General features: G+C 39.0%; 1 pseudogene; it reads left to right on the forward strand.

Moving 5' to 3' along the window:
* Nucleotides 1-3,432: 3,432 nt before the first annotated feature.
* On the forward strand, nt 3,433-19,496 carry LOC122136685 (annotated as a pseudogene).
* Nucleotides 19,497-19,940: the final 444 nt, after the last annotated feature.

Below are 19,940 nucleotides of genomic sequence, written 5' to 3' on the forward strand. Positions count from 1 at the left end.
AGCATATTGGAAAAAGTCATTATTTCTCAAGAATGTAATGAGAAAAATTAAACTTCAATATTTAGATTCATTGCACCCAACTGAAAATATTCAGGTCTTTTATTGTTACTACGACATGCATTTTTTGCATACAGCCTTGAAACCAATTCCTATCTCAAAAATAGCATATCATGAAAAGGTTCTCACCACAAACGAGACTAACACACAACCTAATCCTATGAAAATCAACTAATAACTCTAACACCCACACACTGCAAAGATTAATTGAGGCTTATTAAAAAAATCCCAGCTGGTTCATTACTCAAAAACCGCAAATCATGGGTTTTAAGACTGCCGATCCTGACTGCTAGTCCAGAAGGCCATCATCTGACTTACATTCCTCAAGCCGACTCTCGCACCTTTTGAGGGTAACGACACACAGAAAGACATTTCCGAACGACAATAGGATGTTAACAGAAGTGCTTGTATCAAGGCACCCTCAGTGGACAAGTCTGATGGGAAGGAAAAAAAAAAAGGGTGGCAAAAAAAGCCTTGCTTGCAAACCGACAACGGAGAAGAAGAGCGTGACCGGACCCTGAGGAAATGATTGTGGAGAAGGACGGCACGATTCCAGACCTGGGGGGACCCCATGCTGGACTAGCAGGTGGACTGAGTCTGGAGTAGAAACATCCAGTCGCCACCGTGACAGGTGTGTGCTTTTGACCAGACAGAAAAGCCGGCAGAATTCCGCAAAGATAAGAAGCGCGACCTGGGCTACAGAGAAGCCAGCAATGGAATGTTGCTCCGTGGTCCAAACGTACTGTGTTTTCATGATAAGCCAATGTTTGCATGGTCATTCGGAAATCAAGGTGCCAGAGTCTGGAGGAAGACTGGGAGCCGAGGAGGAAATGCCCAAAATGCATGAAAGTACCAGTGTCAAGTACACACAGTCAGCATGGATGGTTCTGCGCCCGGGTGCCCAGTCAAGCGGTGGTGTTGGTCCACTGTGTTTTATCAAGGGCAGGGTGCAATGCAGCTAGCTATCAGGAGATATTTGGAGCAGCACTTCATGCTGTCCATCTGCTGAAAAGCTTTATGGAGATGAAGATTTCGTTTTTTCAGCACGGACCTGGCACCTGCTCACAGTGCCAAACCACATGGTAAATGGTTTACTGAACCATGGTAATTACTGTGCTCAATTGGCCTGCCACTCTCCGTGACCTGAACTCCCATAGAAGAAATCTGTTGGGATATTATGAAGATAAAGTTGAGAGAGGCAAGAACCAACACTCTGGATGAGCTTAAGGCCGCTTATCGAAGCATCCTGGGCCCTCATTAACAACTCAGCAGTGCCACAGGCTGATTGCCTCCATGCCACGCTGCATCTCGAAGCAGTCCTTTCTGCCAAAAGGATCAACCCGACCAAGTATTGAAGTGCATAACTGAAACATAATCTTATTTGAAGGTTGACTTTTTCTTTTTTTTGGTGTATTAAAAAACACTTTTCTTTTATGGGCGGATGAAAATTGCTAATTTTTAGAGATAGGAATTTGGGGTGTTCATGAGCTGTATGCCAAAATCATCAGTATTAAAACAATAAAAGACCTTAAATATTTCAGTTGGTGTGCAAGGAATCTAAAATATATGAAAGTTTAATTTTTATCATTACATTATGGAAAATAATGAACTTTTTCACAATATGCTAATTTTTTGAGAAGGCCTGTATATATATATATATAATATATTTCTATTGGCAAAAGAATGGGACTCCATGTCTTTATGGTATTTTTGGATAATTTCCCAGACGAGCACTTTATTACATGCAGGACCAACATTTTCATTGACTTGTAATTGTCTTGGAGCAATATAACTTAGTTTTGTCTCAGAAAGGATTATTGCATACATCTACATATCTCTTCTGCACCAGCAAAAACACTAAATTAAACATGACTGAAGCTGTCACCATGTATGGAAGTACATTTCCAAATAGCACACTCTAAGTAAATTCTCACGTTTCTCTGGGAGTCATTTTCTCTGAGGGCGGAGGCAGGGTGGGGATACCTTCAGTATAAAAACACCAGATGCCTTGTTCTCCATATCACTTACTAAAACAAAAGGTAAGTAATTTTCTCTTACCATTTTTATGATCATTTTCAGATATCCTTCCAGTTACGTATTGTATGTGTTTGAGACATATTTTAAACCAACCAAAACTTCTGCTTAGTGAATTTTAGAAGAACTCATTGCACAAATTGTGTAAACCTACTAAGGATGGCTGATAGCAAAAAAGCAAGTATTAACTTATTTCATCATTTCATTATTTCAAAAAAATTTGATAACACTACAGCCAGTCTTTAAAAAATATGCCATGTTTTTTCACCAGTGGCTGTATCCCAGTGGAGCCCCACATTTGTAAAAGAGCTCCTCCCTGCTGCCGAAAAGACAAGCCTTCTCTACCATCTCTCTTACCTGTGCCTGGCCAACTTCCCCAACCTGGAGAGGATCATCAGGAGTCGGGCTGTGGAAACCCAGCTTCTGTTTGGCTCCTCTGATGCAACTATGTTGAAAGTACTGTTTCAGATTTTCACTTGATTTCAGTATTTTAATCTCCGTCACCTAGAAAAAACGTCATAGCTGTAAATAAGTTCACAATGTGAGCCATGGAATATGTATACTTTTTAACTAACATTTTAGGTAAAATATGATAAATAAGAATTAACATTTATACATTAGTAGACGCTGCTTACAGTGCATTCAGGCTAGTGTGTGTGTGTGTGTATATATATATATATATATTATATATATATATATATATATATATATTTCTTTTTTTTTTAATCGGTATGTATTTTTTTTTACCTGTAAATTGAACCCTTGACCTTTTGCAATGCTCTACCATCGAGCCACAGGAATTTTTACACATAATCTTGGTTCAGTATGCTTACTGTAAGTTTTATCACCACTGTCTTTTTTTAAGTCTGAATCACTTATTATCTTTCTTCTCACAGTGTATTTTGACAAGTGAAAACCTGGTTCAGTCACTGTTTCCCCATTGTTGGCGAAAGCTGTGGAGAAAAATAAGGCAGTTTTGGCAGTTTAAATTTCTAGGGAAAGCACGGAGTCTGGATCAAAAGAAATTATCAGTGAAGTGGACAGGATAGTGGAAAAAGTAAGAACATTTTCTTGTGAAAATATGTTTCAAAATACCTTGAGGCAATTATTATTTTTTTTTTTATATGAAACTATCATAAAACTATGAACATGTTTTAAGCTAAACTTTTAAACTAGTTACATCAGCCCATTGCTATAAAATGTAAATTTCACGCCAACATTTCTTCAACATTGTATAGGTATGATTTACACAAACAAAGATGTAGCATCACCACCCAGTGATGTTATCAAGGAAAAAAATTAGATACTGATAAAAAAGATTACAGAAACAAGACCCATCAAATGAAGCAGACTGAAAATACTCTGAATGATCTGAAATCAAAACTCCAAAAAAACACTGAAGAGCTTGCTGAAGTTGAGAGAAAGATAAACAGCAAAAGCCAATAGATTCAAGAATTTTGCCAGATCCATAACCCAAAAAAGTAAAGGCCTTGGCATCTTTGCTGCAATTGTTCCATTTATCGGTCCAATTGTGAAAAGTATTTATGATGCTGTACATGATCCTGAAGATGTTGCCCGTATAAAGGCTCTTGAAGCTGAATTGAATAACCTCATTGCTGATAAGACTGCTCTGAGACAAAAGCAGTGGCAGCTCGAACTCCAAGTCATTGATTGGCAGATGAAGTTTGCCAAAGCCAATTTTGACCGGAGTGAGTCCGTTTTATTTCATGTTTAAAGTAAACCTATATAATAACTGTATCAATATTCAAGCCTAGTTTAAGATATGTGTCTCAATGAAGCATGTTCGTTTTCTTTCCTCTCTGCAGATTCCATACCCGACCCCATCCATCTAAATGAGGTTCAGAGTAGCTTGTCTCAAAAATTCAGGCAATTCTGAGTCAGCTGAAAAACTTCTGGGAGAATGTTGCTCAAATGCTCGGGACTACCTGGAACAAAAGACCTTTGTTGGAGAAGATCTTATTGAAGACCTTGCCGAACTAAAAGAAGAATTTCTAGAATCAATCAAAACAGCGGAAGGGGTTAGGGGTAAAAATGAATGTGATTACAAAATGATTACAGGAAGGTTTTATTTTTTTCTTTATTTGTAACAGAAGAAAGACCGTTTAAATGACATACTAATTTTTCGCCCAGTCATTACCGATGCTTCACGTAAAAGTCTAATGTTACTTTTGAAATGTTTTAATTCCACAGGCTTGGAGCAGTTTTGGTGAAGGCTGTAAAAAAGCATCTTTCATCTTCAAGCTCCAAACCAAAGATGCCTACAAGTTTCTGGAGGTCAGTCCTTCCTCGCTCTCCAAGGAGCAGTGGCAAACAGAATACGAAAGTGTAAAGGAAAAACTGACAAAAATAGACCCACCACAAAGTGTGACCCCTCTAATACACCTGCCATTTCTAAGTGATCTACATGTACAACTTACAAACATCCCATTTGTTTTCTGTTTCATGATGCTGGTAACCCGGGATGATAATGTTTAGCTTTTTAAATGCTGTACTTGTAAACTCTAGTTCTCTAGTCTCTTCTACTCAATGCCTAAAACAATCTTTGTATATTCTCTGCTCTGTATATATCATCTTTTTATGAGTTCTTGCAAAAATACTTTTGTTGAATGCATAAATATTTGGTTGAATGGTTCTTTGAATAAAGTTTGACATAATAACAATAAAAGTTACTGACTTTAGTTTTTGTTTAAATAATCATACGTAAACTTTTTTTTTTTCGGTCTAAAGTCATATATTTAAACTTCAGCATCAAATACTTTGTCATCTCAAACTACTTTTTATACAGTATAATACAACCATTTTATTGGTGGGTGTTTCAAAACATACACGTTTTACCAACTAAGATCAGCACTTTAGAGTTTCACCCCCCTACCTGATATAACTGTGTCCTCTGTTGAATTAATTCTTCACATATTATAGCAGCAGGGAATATGTCATAATCATTTAGACCATTTGCTTCTGCCTTCGATCTGAGAGAAAAGCAAGCAAGTCGATTTTAAAACAAAGGGCATGGAAAAAATCAAGAGTTCGGAAAACCACCAGCGATTATCAGGCCTGAGCCTGTGCTTATATTTTCTCTACATCATATTTTAGATTTGACACATTTAAATAGTGTGAAGTATTATTTAGCCTATATAATATGCATTATGTGTTATATTATTAAAAAGAAAATGTGGTTTACTTTGCATCAGAGCATTAAAAGTGGTAGCCTATTGTGAGCTAGGCTTGCTGTTTTATAAATTATTTTCTTTATTTTAGTAAAACGGAGGCACTGTATAATTTCACTCCCATTATGTAGGCCTAATTAAAACAAAGCTAAACTAATAAATTAAACCTGCACGATTTAACTAAAATACTGAAACTCTAAAGAATGGACTGATTAATAAAACGTCCTCACGTTTAAACTCAAGTTCTCTCATTAATCAACAAAATACAATAACGTAAAAAAGAGCTTCATTAATTGACAACTTCAGTGATTTTCATTTTAAATGGAGTCCTCTTTACCTGCTTTCATATAATTTAAGTAAAAATAAATAAATAAAATAAATAAATTGTAGCCGATTTTTAAAATGCAGGTTTGTAATATTCAGTGAAAATATCAAGCGCCAAAGATTTGCTTTCGGCGCTGCATGATGCTTGAGTGCGCGGCAGCATTTATTCTTATTTGTCTACATATTTTATCTTCATTACAAATCTTGTTTGGTTTTTATTTTGGATAATTGCATGTAAAAAATTATTTACTTTGTAATGCATATACAAAATGTGAATTATTATTCATATTGAAGTGTTTGTGCAAAAATTATTAATGCGTGTGTGGGGGAGGGGGGGGCTCTATATAGATTGATTTATTTATTTATTATTAATTAAATGAATGTTGTTTTTTGTGTCTTACATGAGAAATATATCTACAGAAAGCTTGAAATGTCTTTAAAGCGAATCAATTCCAAAATGAAAGCATTATGTAATCTGTGAAGGTTGTATTTCTCTCAGAAGGCGCTGGCCCATGTGGAGAGAGAGAGTCAGCACTGTGAATTTTATCTTAGCAGCCGCACAAGAAAACATTTGTTTATTAATAAATAATTAAAATGTCTCCTTTTTTTACAATTATTAAGCTACTTCTCACTGTGCTTTGGGGGGCAAACTTAATGCATGTTCTTGAGCGTGCTGGAATATATTAAGGCTGGATTATAGTTGTAAATTTAATATAAACTCATGCGATTAGTTGAATAATGACAAATGAACGCGACTAGTAATTAGAAAAATCTTTTACATGGGAGGCAGACCTATTAAATAACCTCTAGACATCTCTATGTTAAAGTTTTAAAGCATTTAATACGCTTTTGCATAAATTCCTCTTTCTGAACGGTCCGTAATGGAGAGATGCCTAACACTGATTTTTCCTCTCTGAAACACAAAATCAAAATTGAAATAAACTCAATATTTTATGTTTTGAGAATGATTAGGCTCAACCCTCCCCCCACGGTTTCTGGGAAGTACGCCACGAGCAGAGTATGAGTGGAGCTGTGTTATTCTGACTGGGGCCGCAGGAGGATTTTTTAAAAGTCGGAGCTCCATCACGTAGTAGGATACCCATGCCAACAGCCCGTAATATAACTGCATATTTAGCAATAATTTCACATGATAAACATATTTAGCTATAGGCTTGATACACACAATAATCTCCGGGATCAGAAGATTATAATCACAATAGTCGAAAGGGATGTCAGTACAGGCTAGTTCTCAAGGAGTTTAGTCTGTTCCTTTTTACTTGATTATTTTCGGGTTAAAGCATAGATTTAAACAGATACAGTACATTAGCACGTAATCACTCGTCGCAATAATGTGCATTCAAACAAATGTAATCTTACAGTACTTCATCTGTATCTGATTTTGAATGAGCAGAAATCTGTAAGAAATGGATCTGATCTGTAGATAAAATAACTGGATAAACAAATTTGAATTGCACAGCAGAAAGCAGCAATTATACCTTTAATGCTGGATAATGTTGTGTAGTTTTGCAGGAAAAAAGTTTGCACACAATAGCCTAATCCCCTTTGAAACTCTCCTGTAATTTTATTTATTTATTTATTTTTATTTTATTTTTATAGGCTACGTTATGAATATTATGTTATTTTATTTATTTCAGAGTGAAGGCGGAGCAGTGTTTCTGGTGTCAGTGAGCACGGAGCAGAGTGAATATTAAATGCTCGGCGCGGAGGGAAATTGTTGCTGCTCCACTCTCACATACTCTGCTGCCGAATGAGAGAGATGTTTCCCCTACGAAATGAACAAGACCGTCCGGTGTAGACATGGTTAGACAGTGTCTGCTATATTTACAAATAATTGATATAAGAAATAAAGGCAATTTCCTCTGAAATTAAGTTATAATAACTTATAAACTTTATTGTGCTACAGTAGTCTACATTTGAAGTGGATCAAACCTTTCTTTAAAGTTGTCCTAAAACCTGTTCTGCAAGTTTGAAACCCTCATAAGACTGTCCATATTAAAGAGCAAGAAATTCACACCTTTATCTCGACCCCCACAAGCTATACAGAACTACCCCAGCGCCCTCCAGCTGAACTGAACTCGGACTGTTTTTTGGCTGTGAGGAACGTGTGTTGTTGTTACTGGGTTGAAACATGCCTGCACTCACATCAGTCCTACTCTTTTGTATTCATTATTTTCCCGAGGCCCATATTATTATTTTCACTAGACCAAAATAATAACAAATTATCAATTGATAATTAATCATTATTTTGCGAAAAATCGTTGTTATTTCTGAGAACGTAGACGTTTGAGGAAGGCTTTAAGACCAAGCGGAATCCTCCGTCAGCTGCTCCCTCTTCACAGAGCGCGTCTCTCGCTAACAGCAGCCTGCTTCACCGTCAGCGGTTTGATTTTACTAAATCAGTTTGAGCGAATTCAACTCATTGATCATGAGCCCAACATTTAGCAAGGCAGGAAAACATTCAGTCTACCTGAAGAAAGGCATATTTCATTGAGATAATGCTGTTAAATAGAGATCAAAAAAAAAAAAAAACTAGTGTAGGTTATTCTTAAACTTGGATCTCATTATATTGAAGTAAAAATCCAAACACCAGAAGCAACCTACACTCTCAGTGATCTTTCACTGAAAAGTATGCATTTTATTTATTTATTCACAGGCTATATGGTTGAAATAGTAATATTTTAGTTGAAAACTTTAAGTGCCATTGTTTAAAAAATGCATCATAGAAATGTTTCATAGACCTTCAGTTGTCATGCTTTAAAATCCCATGCCATTTGTAATTTCACTGTATTTTCACCTCCTAAATTACTACCCCAATTCTATAATGGTAAAATTTACTCAGGCCAATGGCATTTTTTATGACATTATTTATTTTTATTTATTTAGAATAGGCTAATTGTAGCCTACATAAATGGATAAACATTATAAATAAATAATTAAAGAAAGAACCTCTATTAGCCCTTATTTGTAGGTTGCAGGAGATATGCGAAATGACAATAGATTTAAAAAAAAGAAAAAAAAGTGGGTGCTTGGTTTCAGAAAACGAATACAGCTCGTAAAAAAAAATGCTATGATGAAAAGTCATGCTAACTTATTAATTCATAGAAATAATTTAAGCAATTAAAACCTTTTTTATACTAGATTCAACTTGAATTTCAATACTGTTAAACTGACTTTAAAATCTTAAGAAGTTTATAAGTTGAAAGTAAAATGTCACAGTGCATGTTAAATAGTCTAAATGAACTTGTATCTTGTATAGTATCTTAAGACCTTGATTGCATGTTAGCATAAAACTAACTAACAATATAATTAGTTTTTTTTTTTTTAAATGAACAATTCCTGCATAAAATGTGACAGCAACCTTTATATCAAAGATTTTGAAATCGTCCCACAGCTGAGCACGAGGAGGCGGATCTGAAGTTATATTTGTTGTGTTCACGAAGTGAATGTGATGCACAAAGTCATTTTTTAGATGCAAATGGAAAAATAAAGCTGGATAAATACATACACGAAAAACATCGCTAAAAAATTAAAATTAATTAAGTTTGTGAGAGTTGCATTTTATTACATTCAGTAATAACAGTAGGCCTAATAATGCTATAGTGGTATCAAAATTAACAGGATATTTTTAGTTCCCTTCATTTTACAACAAACCTTTAAATGTCAACAAATTTATCAGAACAGAACAAGAATTACAAATATATAATTTAATGGATAAATATATAATTGCAGTATATATAATAATATAGGCTTATAAACAACAACAAAAATAATAATAATTAAAAAGGCATTGATAGCTTATACATAAGGTAAGGTTGGGCTTATCTCTCTCATTCGGGACAACCAAACATGTTGCCCATTTAAAGTCTAAACCTTTATTTATTAGGTAAAATAGGCTTTGGATTTCACATCGTTTCAGTATCGACGGGAAAAAAAATCATAATAGTGCAAAAATATGCCGCGGTATTCAAAAAGCATCATACCAAAAGATGGCTCGGGGTGAACTATTGCTGTTTATAGTGTTAATCGTCTGTTCACGTCTTTTATTGATTTTTCTGAACATTTCTGCCGTATACACCATAAACTGACAGTATCACTGATAAGCTACTACTAAATATTGTAGAAACTTAATTTTCTGTAAAGTTGCTTTGCAATGATTTGTATCGTAAAAAGCGCTATACAAATAAACTTGAATTGAACTGAATTGAACTAAGTTGCTAACAGGTTAGCAACTATGGTTTTGGGAAATGCACCCCTGATCAGCTGAGAAAAACAACAGTAGTTGATGAAAGCTGTGAAAAAGAACCCTGAAAAAAAAGAAAGCTTGGGTGATAGTCTGACAATCTACCATCCACAGGAGACTTTGACACAAAATTAGAGGCTACACAGCAAGATGCAAACCTCTGATCAGCACCAAAAATTGAAAGGCAAGATTAGAGTTTGGAAAAGCCACTAGAGTTTTGTAACAGAGTTTTATGGACAGATGAGACAAAGATTAACCTTTATCTAAGTGATGGAAAAACAAACGTGAACTGCAAATGATCCTAAGCAGACAGCCTCATCTGTAAACCATGGTGGAGGTTTTCGGTATGGGCATGCATGGCTGTCTCTGGAACAGGCCCTACAAATTTTAATGATGACTTAATATATTATAACAGTAGCAGAATGAATTTGGAATTCATTAAATCTGATTGCAAATGAATTCCACCACCTAAAGAGGAGACTAAAGGCAGAAACTCCCCAAAACAAGCAACCGATTGCAATTGGCTGCATTAAAGACTGGAGAAAAGCATTTCAAATGATAAGACCAAGAGTCTGGTGATTGTTTTTTTTTTGTAGCAGACTCACTGCTGTGATTGCACACAAGGTGTTTATAAATAATAGCTTTTAATCTTTTATATTTGCCTTAAGTTCTACTGTTCCAATACTTATGCTCACATCAGATAGTGGGATGAACCCTAAAAGTGCTGACATTTTTATTTGGTTAAACATGCATGTGTTGAAACCGCTAATAATAAAATGTGACATTCTGTAGTTTTGTCTCATATCCATCTTTAATCATGTTTGCAAATGTCTTGACTCCACAGCAAACAGAGCAATTTTGTCTTTATTGTTCCAATACTTATGGAGGGCACTTTATAGCCAAGGCAGGGACAAAAGAGTAATCCAGATAACAGGCAATGGTAAGGGCAGGCTGCAAACAATCAGAATCAAGGAAACAGTCCACAATCAAAAACACCAAGGCAAGGCAAATCTAGTAAAACAAGGAACACACAAGAAACTAGTCCTGCGTTACAATGTGCATACTATCCATCCTAAATTATATGTGATATTAGTAATTTTCAATACTATTTAGGGGAGACAGGGTGGATAGTATGCACATTGGGATACAGGGTAGGAAAACATTCAAACATTCAATCACCAGCAATGTAAGCATGTGTGTGTGCTATTCTTATGATGTGAGACTGATGAGGCGATGAGAGAATAGTAGCTGTGTCCCAAACTTAAGTGCATGGACTCCCAAGTGCGCATTTGAAGTGTGCGACGAAGGGTGTCCCAAACTGAAGTGTGTGGACTCCGAAGTGCGGATGTGGAGTGCGATTGCGTCACAGTGTCACGCCCAAAGTCAGAATGTGCACTCCGAAGACCGCATTTGAAGTGCGATTGCGTCACCGCGGCGCGACAAAGGCTGACGAATTTCAAATGCGCCCTTCATTTCTCATGAAAATGAAGTGTGCATCTTATGGACACTTCGCACCCTACCATATCCCAGAATCACTTGCGTGCATATGACGAAGGTGTTTAAATTCTGAGGCAGGTGAGAGTTCTGTGGAGGACTTCACATTGAAATGTAAGTATTGTGTTTTCATTTACTCAAATACCTAGCGAAAGTGTTTAAAGCCAGGGTTTTTTTTAACATAAAGCCCACCAAACTATAAGACAACCACTATATAAGGCAATGGTCTTTCCCTTTGTTGTGTTTCTGTAGTGCAGTCATGCAAGAGATGTCTACAAATGTTTTAACCAAATTTTAGCACTTCAGTATTTTGTATGCATGTCCTGCTGTGTGATTTTGTGATTGCAAACCTGTCTTTTTTCAAAAGTGTTTCCATTTTATTTTGTTTTAATACTATTCTGGAGAAAGTGAGCATGTGTTTTTGTTGTTAACAGGCATGGTTTATTTGTGAAGTGTCCTGAGACAGGCGATGGAGCGACTAGACAGGGAGGACATCAAACTCAAACAAATACATTCTTCATTAACCAAGAGAAAACAGTGGGGAAAAAATGAGTACATTACAGTTTTTCCCAATATATATTTTTAAATGTCATATTGTCAATGAAACAATCTAATTTCTGTAGTTTATTTTTGTGACGCAAGTTAAAAATGAAATGCATAAATTGTATACATTATTCATTTTTTGTCTGTAATTTATTTGTAAATAAGCCTGAGTACTTTCTGTACATTTTGTACTTTTCTTTTGCATATTCACATGTGTAAATAAAAGAAAAGTGCTTATGTACATTATTTTTTTTTAATGTAGCTTATAATTTTTTTCACAAAACATTCTTTTATATGTTTATTTGTTTGTCCTGTAAATACTTTTTTACACATTAAAACAAATTGTTCTATACATAATAGAAAGTACTTTTTACAACCATTTACAACATAGCTTAGGTTTAACATCAGAAAACATCAGTTTTGAGCTCAGCCCTGCCTCCATGTGTTCTGGGGTCTTCAGGAGGTCAATCTCCTGAATGGTCAGCACCTCCTCAGCGACTCTGAGGACAATGCGGTGGACAGTGGAACGAGGCACATGTTAAACACTTTGGAGACCACTCTGTAAGATGGACCACTGGCAGACAGAAGAGAAACACCAGGGTCTGGATCATGGCACACACTCATCACTGTTGCCGTTCACTTCCCAGTAGATCCAGCAGCACAGTCAGGGTCTCCCTGCTCAGAACAAAACCATTAATGACCTGTCCAGCGCAGGGACATTCAGCTTTATCCTGCAGTACAGGGGTCCTGCTCTGATTTAGGGAAAGAAGGAAAAGAGAAATTGTTTAGAGCTTTGACAACGTAATTAGTACAAGAAATATTGACATACTTTAGTAAACTACTTCTAGTAACTACCAATACCATATTGGGGAAAAACTACTACTCATATTTAAAACCTTAGCTGAAGGTATAGTTCACCCAAAAATATAAATTACAAACCTGAAGCAACTGAAGGGTGAGTAAATGATTACAGGATTTTAATTTTTTGGCTTAACTATCCTTTAAGTAAAAGTATTATCTTGCATACTCTAATATACTTCAGGTATTGAGAGTAAAATTAAAGGTATGTGCAGTATTGTCTTGAAAAAGAGAATTTGTCAGGATGGTTTTACATTAATAATACTGCTGCACTTCTGTGTATGTTGCAGTTTACTTCTAAATATGTTCAAGGTTATTAAATTTAATGTTGCTGGACACAAGCTGTACTATGCTCTACTCTTTTTTTTTTAAATAGTTTTATTTTTATGGTTAACTGGCTAAAAAAATACGGGTTGCAAACCTGTCTACATATGGTCAAGACAATAAACTACATAAAATTGCACCTTTGTAAGATATCAGTCAGCATTTGAACTGCTATGTGTGTATTTTGTAGTTTTTTGTATGTATCATTATATTATTCAAGTAAGCTCCAAGCCAGTACCTGTATTAAAGTTGTAATCCGACAAAGATTGCAGCAAACTAGTGTAATTTACCTGACCTCGGTCTTGGCTAAAGGTTCATCACCGTCTCCACCATTATGAGTAAATCATAAAAACAAAAACGAACAGTTCTGGCTCCACCTTTCCTGGCAGGATTGTCCTCTCATCAGCACTCTTCTCGCACCGTTGCTATACGACAGAGCGCTAATCGGAAACACCTGGTGACGGAATTAGGAAATCCTGCGAAGGCGGAGCATCTCACGCACTTCGGAGTCCTGGTCTTCGGAGTCCTGGTCTTCGAAGTCCGTGGTCCTCTAAGTATGCACACTCAACTTTGGGACACAGCGGATGATTGCAATTGACGATGAGTCTGGGCAAAGGATTATGGGAAATGGAGTCCACAGCAAATGGTAAAAGGTACACGATGGGTTGCCCTCTAGCAGAGCTTCCGTGCACTCCAGCTAGAGATCATGACAGAGCCGTAGATTAACCCTCTAAACACCAAAGTCGCAAAATTACGACAAATACAAATAATAAATTTACAAATAATTATCTAATTTGTATTCCCTACCACTAGATGGGAGACATGTAGTACTTCGATTCTAGACCAAAATTTCATCTTGTTCCCATTCAAAGTGTTTGAGGAAATAGCAGAGCAAGTGAGCTATCGTGTCATTGATGTGTCACAGGATGTGTTGCATATGTTATTTGCCGTGCAAGGCAAGAGAGTCCACGAAGCACAAAAAAGTAATCATTTCAACATATTGCCCAATGGGGATGGGCTCTAAGGGCTTTAGAAATCTTGATGTCAAAATCCAGCTTTTTTCCAAAAAACCTGTTGCCTAAAGGGTTAATCACACTGTTATGCACAAAAGTCTATAATGAATTCAAAAGTAGTGTATTGTGCACTTTTTTCATTTAAAAGTACTGCTATATGAACAAAAGTGCAATAACATGGTTTGCAAACACTTCAAACAAATAAGGTGCTTTTTTACAGCAGTATTCCTTTTACAATGTAGCAGTTAAAATATGTGTTGTAAATCTCAACTTATAACATTAATGTAATCAAATTAAATATAAAACCAAAGCTATTTGTCACTGCCAGGGCATTGAGGGGTTTATAGTAAATATTTTATAGTTTGTTATAGAAAAACAAGTTATGCTCAGAGTCCAGAGCCTCGAATCCTCGATCATAACATCATAACAGGCACCTTCCGCAGTAGAATACTTGATAGTGTGATGATAAGGGGAAGACTTGATGGGAGAGAGCGTGGTGGGTTGAGTCTTGTGTGTGCGGTTTGTGGGAGAGTGAGGGTTCGACATACAGGCAATCTTAATGATGGCTTATGGCGTCTGAAGCCCTGATTGTTTGTTTTTTGTGTTGTGTCCATGCTGCGGTTCGTTTAGCAGTCCCTGGCTTAGTGGGAAAAGGTGAGCCAGAGCATGGTTCACTTGGGCTCGGGTGTGGTACGCATGTAGTTTGAGTAGGGTTGAGCATCGATTGGATTTTTTAGGATACCGGTGCCAAATCGATACTTTTAAAACAGTACTGGTGCCTAAACTGTTACTTTTAAAAAAAGAACAACAAAAAAACTATGGATAACATTAAAGAACATAAAAAATATTAAAAATAAATATACATAGCATTCACATGCTCCTCGGATGCTCTCATTTCCCGAGTTGTGCTTCCCTTACTCTAAGGCAAAGACATGTATTTCACGATCTGGTTCATTATTTAATACAAAACCACACATAATGTTTCTGCTGTATCTCTGTCAATCACTGATATTTAGTTAAAATAAGTGAACAGACTGAGCGCTATCTGTCATTGTCTTTAATCAGTTCTGTGAATAAATGTATGGTATGACACATGCACTATAATATGTTCCCTTTCAAGGGAACTTCGAACTGCGTCCTCTAGGGGTCGCTATGGGGAACACCTCGTCGTGGCCCGTGTCTGAAGCATACATTGAAAAAACACCAACGAGTTGGCTGGCGACAGCCTCTGACGTCACTACTGGCGCGACTATAAACAGGCAACCGGGAGAGAACACGTCATTCACTTCTTCGTCTTCAAAACTGACTGTTTTGTTTAAAGCGTGCATCTGAAAGAAACGGTAAGAGCGCTCTTTCTCTGTCTATCATGGCGACTACTAGCAAGCGTTTAGACAATGTGTGCATCCGTGTGTGCGTTATTTGACACCCGATGACACACACACTCTTTGCGTCATTTGTTTTGGGTAAAGAGCACGCACGCGATGTCTTTGAGGAGGCAATCTGCGTGCAATGTGAGCGCGTTTTTTCAAGGAAAAAGCTCCGCTCTCGTTCGTCTCTTTTTTTTCCGAGAGCGTCTCTTTTTCCGAGAAAAAAAGGCAGCCATCTGCTTCCCGCGGTTCAGGACCCGCCACTGCTGAGGCACGGAGGAGAATGAGCTTGTGAGAATTTCTGGTTGGTTTGTATGGGTGGTTTAAATTTCACGCTCAAAATGGTGGCGGACAAGAGAGAGCCTAGGGAGGATGATGTTATATCTTTTACACTTTCTGATACTGAGGTTAGTGCTCTGCTGGTTTTTTACCAGGAAAAGCAGGAGATATTTGAGGATGGTGAAGAAGCTGAGGCTGGCCTTCTCAATTCTCCTGCCCTGCGTATATGTAAGCTGTTGGAGTTTATGGATCGCGCCATGGTAAGGTTGGACTTGCCATGAAAGTACGTTAACAAGGTGACGCCGTGAGGCCGCCTCGATGAGCGTTATCTTTCTGATCATAGCCCTCCAGCTCAGGTGAGCCTTCCATTTCTGCCTGATCTCCATACAGAGATCGAAAGGAAATGAAAGAGGCCGTTTTTTTCTCGTATATATGTTTTTGGGTATGAGTTTTTGGGGGGGTTCGCGAGAATGCTGTTGTGAGGGTGCCCCCTAAAGAAAGAGCTTTCTTTCTGCGGGGGAGACGTCCTCTCTTAATCTCCCTCCTTGCCATCTAAGCCCCTTCAAGAAATACATCTCACTTAAATGGCAAGGCATACGCAGCAGCAGGTCAGGCTGTGGCTTTATTACACACAATGGTGGTGCTTCAAGCATATCAGACGGATCTGCAAAGAGACCTGGATAGTGGCGAAGGCCTTTTTCCTGATCAGGTAACCGAGCTGCGCCGCACCACAGATCTCTCTCCAGGCTACCAAGCAGGCTGCCTCTGCCATGCGCAGGACTATGGCGGCCATGGTGGTAGCGGAGAGACTTCTGTGGATGAACCTGGCAGACATTGGGAAGAAAGAAAAGGCTTTCTTCTTGATGCTCAGGTTTCGCCTTCTGAACTTTTCGGTATTTCCGTTGAGACGGTGATCGAAGTTAATGCGGGGAGATGAAGGCGCACTCTGCTGCTTTCAGATCCTTCGTTCCACGTAGGTCCAGGTGTGAGCCCGAACAACATAGGGGTCCTGGCCTGTCTTGATCTGAGGAACAAAGACGGGCACAGAAGGCTAGTGTCGCGACTCGCGCTCCTCCCCCACCTGCGGGTAGGGGTAAGAGGAATTGTGGGGTGGGTTCACAAGGAGGTAAGCAGAACCTAAGGGATGTGATCCAGACGAGGCAGCGTTCTCGTCTGAATCAGAGTGATACCGAGGTATCTACCTCGTTCCATTTTAGGGATTTTTAACTTCTGCTTTTTTATCCTCCCCTTCCTAATTCCCCTGTAACCACCAGCTCTCCACCTGATCGATGCTGAGGGTTAGGTAGGGAAACCTCTCGCATAACAGTCTCCTATGCTGGACCTATAATGTTTTTGTTTGGTTCTATTTTCATAGCAACCACCTTACTGATGGTCCGGACTAAAAGGAGGCGCCCCTTGAGCGGGGGCTCCAGCGCAGGAGGGTGAAATAACCCTTTCTATATATACTTATGTGTAAATTGCTGGTAGTTATGTGTCTGCTAATAAACTCTGTGATTTTCCTTTGCAGTGCTCAGTTACAGTGTTTACTAAACACTCGTCAGCACCAGCCATCCGGCTTCATGTTCCGGTATTAGGCGGCTGAGAATCACAGGTTTCTGCGGGGCCTCCTTGATCATCAGGCCTGGCACAGCACTGCAGGGAATTTCATGGATGTCCGGCCAGGTCACCCTGAGGGGTCTCCTGGCCGCTTAGTTGTGCTGTCGCATCCAGCGGGAAGTGAAGGTGGCAGTTACAGAGGTCTTCTTGTATATGCTGCCTCAGGTGATGCTCCCCTCGCTAGAGGTGTGTAAAGTTTGAGCTTGCCTCTCCCGTGCGGTTCAGCACCTCTGCGATGCTTAGGAACCTTTAGGTACACACGCTAAGCTCTGTGTACTTTCTGGAAACCACATAGTGGTCAGTGGTGCACGTGAACACTTTGCGTACTTTCTAAAAAATCCACATATTGGTAAGTGGTCACTCAGACTCTGTGCACTTTCTGAAATCCTGTATGGTAAGGGTTACGCGCTCCGCCCTCGTTCCCTTTCTTGAGATGATTAGCCCTTGGTTCCTTTGGCTCCATTTCAGCCATTAGGTACTCGTTTATACACTTCATTCGCATCGCTTCCCTCAAACATGAGGGGGCTATTTGGGCGATTTCTCGTGGTAGTTTTAGCAGCGCTCCCCTTTTTCCAATGAAGGGTCGCCTATGAGCGCCCTACTCTGGATTCGGAGTTCTCCTCTCATATGAGACTGACGTTCACTGTTTTTCCCCCAGCGCTCCAGCATTAGTTTTCTACAGATCGAGTTGATGACTCTCTCAAACTTACTGTTTTGAGAGATGCACCATTCCATCTATGAGCTGCTCTGTCAGAGTGCCACGAGAACCCTTCTTTAGAACAGTATTTGAAAATCCATGCTATGGTAAGTGTCCACGTGAAGTCTATTTGCACACTTTCTGAAATCCACACTGTGTGTAAGTTTTGCACGCTAGTGTTCTGCGTTCTCGTTCTAAATCCTATATGGTGAGGGCTTCGCCACGGTTTTGCTTCGTGCCCTTTCTTGAGTTGGTAAAAAACCCCGTTCATCCTTGGGGCACCCACTCCACTATGTATCCTCGTATACCTATCTAAACAGGGGTGTTGATACTGGAGATCTTGTTGAGACAGCTCCTTCAGCAAGCTTTTGGCGAGAGCAAGCGTTAACCCTGCCCTGTGACAGGCAAGACTTAGTATGAAATGCTACGGTTCTTAGCCGTATCCCTTTAAAGGAATCTTTCCTGATTCCAAGCCGTCAGCTCTACCCCGGGCCGAGGTCCTAACAATTAAGTTGGGTATGTAGCTTAGGCCTTTGGCCGTAAGGGGTACTGTCACAGCCATCCGTCTAAACGTCCCAGGGGCAACTCCCATGGAAATGGTAGAGTTGATACTTAATGTTTGCCCATGATCCTGGCCTGCCACTCCCCTCAGCATGGCGGCGTGGGTATACTGTTCCCCATAGCGACCCGTTGAGAGGACGCAGTTTGAAGTTCCCTTGAAAGGGAACGTCTCAGGTTATAAATGTAACCATGGTTCCCTGAGTAGGGAATGAGACACTGCGTCCTCTAGCTCCCTGCCATGCTTCAGACGCAAGTGAATGACGTGTTCTCCCGGTGCCCGTTTATAGTCGCGCCGGTAGTGACGTCAGAGGCTGTCGCCGGCCAACTCGGTTGTGTTTTTCAGTAGTGTATGCTGCAGATACGGGTCACGACGAGGTGTTCCCCATAGTGACCCCTAGAGGACGCAGTGTCTCGTTCCCTACTCAGGGAACCATGGTTACATTCGTAACCTGAGACCTTTTATATTTAATGTTACATTTTCAAAAAAAAAAAGCAACATGTTTATTTTATAAAGTATGTGTTCATATCTTCATATCTGTTAAGGGCTAGATTTTCACTGGAAGAAACAGCTGTGTTGTGATGAGAGGTGAACGCAGCGAAAACTTTTACAGTAGATGGGAAACCGATTGCTCCCTCATGACAATTTTGTAAAATGTATTTCTAGCAAAGAACTGCACAGATACAAAATATGAATTACAAACTGCAATCTTCTTGAAATACACACCTTGTGTCCTCTGTTTTCTGTTTGAGGCTGCTGCGGTCTGTGGATTGAAGAGTGTGCTGAAAGATGGGGAGGAGACTGTCACAGGACACGCCAGGCTCCAACACCATCCTATCCTAGTGGCACACCCACCTGCACCTCATCAGCCCCTTAATTGACTGGCACATAAAAACCCTAAAAAAAAACTGAAGTGGCAATCGTAAATGATGAGTGAAAGAGTATTGATACTGTCCTTTGTATCATTTAGCAGGAGTGAAGATCCAAGTGGCAGTAGAGGAGTTGAGATGTTGGAGGAATGAAGACAAACACACCACACACACACACACACACCCATGACCACAGGAGGTAACTTTTGGATCGCTGGAGACAGGTAAGTATGAAACACTGGTATTTCCTTGAAGTAAGCATGTAGGTAAGTCCTAGTTGCGAACGAGACCGGATAGTGGCTGTGTGTGTGTGAGTGCTTTAAATTCACGATTTCGTATCGACCCGGCTCCAAATGCGAACATAAGACGTGTACTTATCATGTTGGTACACACCTGAGGAAAGCTCTGAAGAACCTGAAGCCGTACTCCAGAGAAACTCATTGATCAGCCTGATCA

The sequence above is a fragment of the Cyprinus carpio genome, chromosome B3 (genome assembly GCF_018340385.1).
Source record: "Cyprinus carpio isolate SPL01 chromosome B3, ASM1834038v1, whole genome shotgun sequence".
Lineage (NCBI taxonomy): Eukaryota > Metazoa > Chordata > Actinopteri > Cypriniformes > Cyprinidae > Cyprinus > Cyprinus carpio.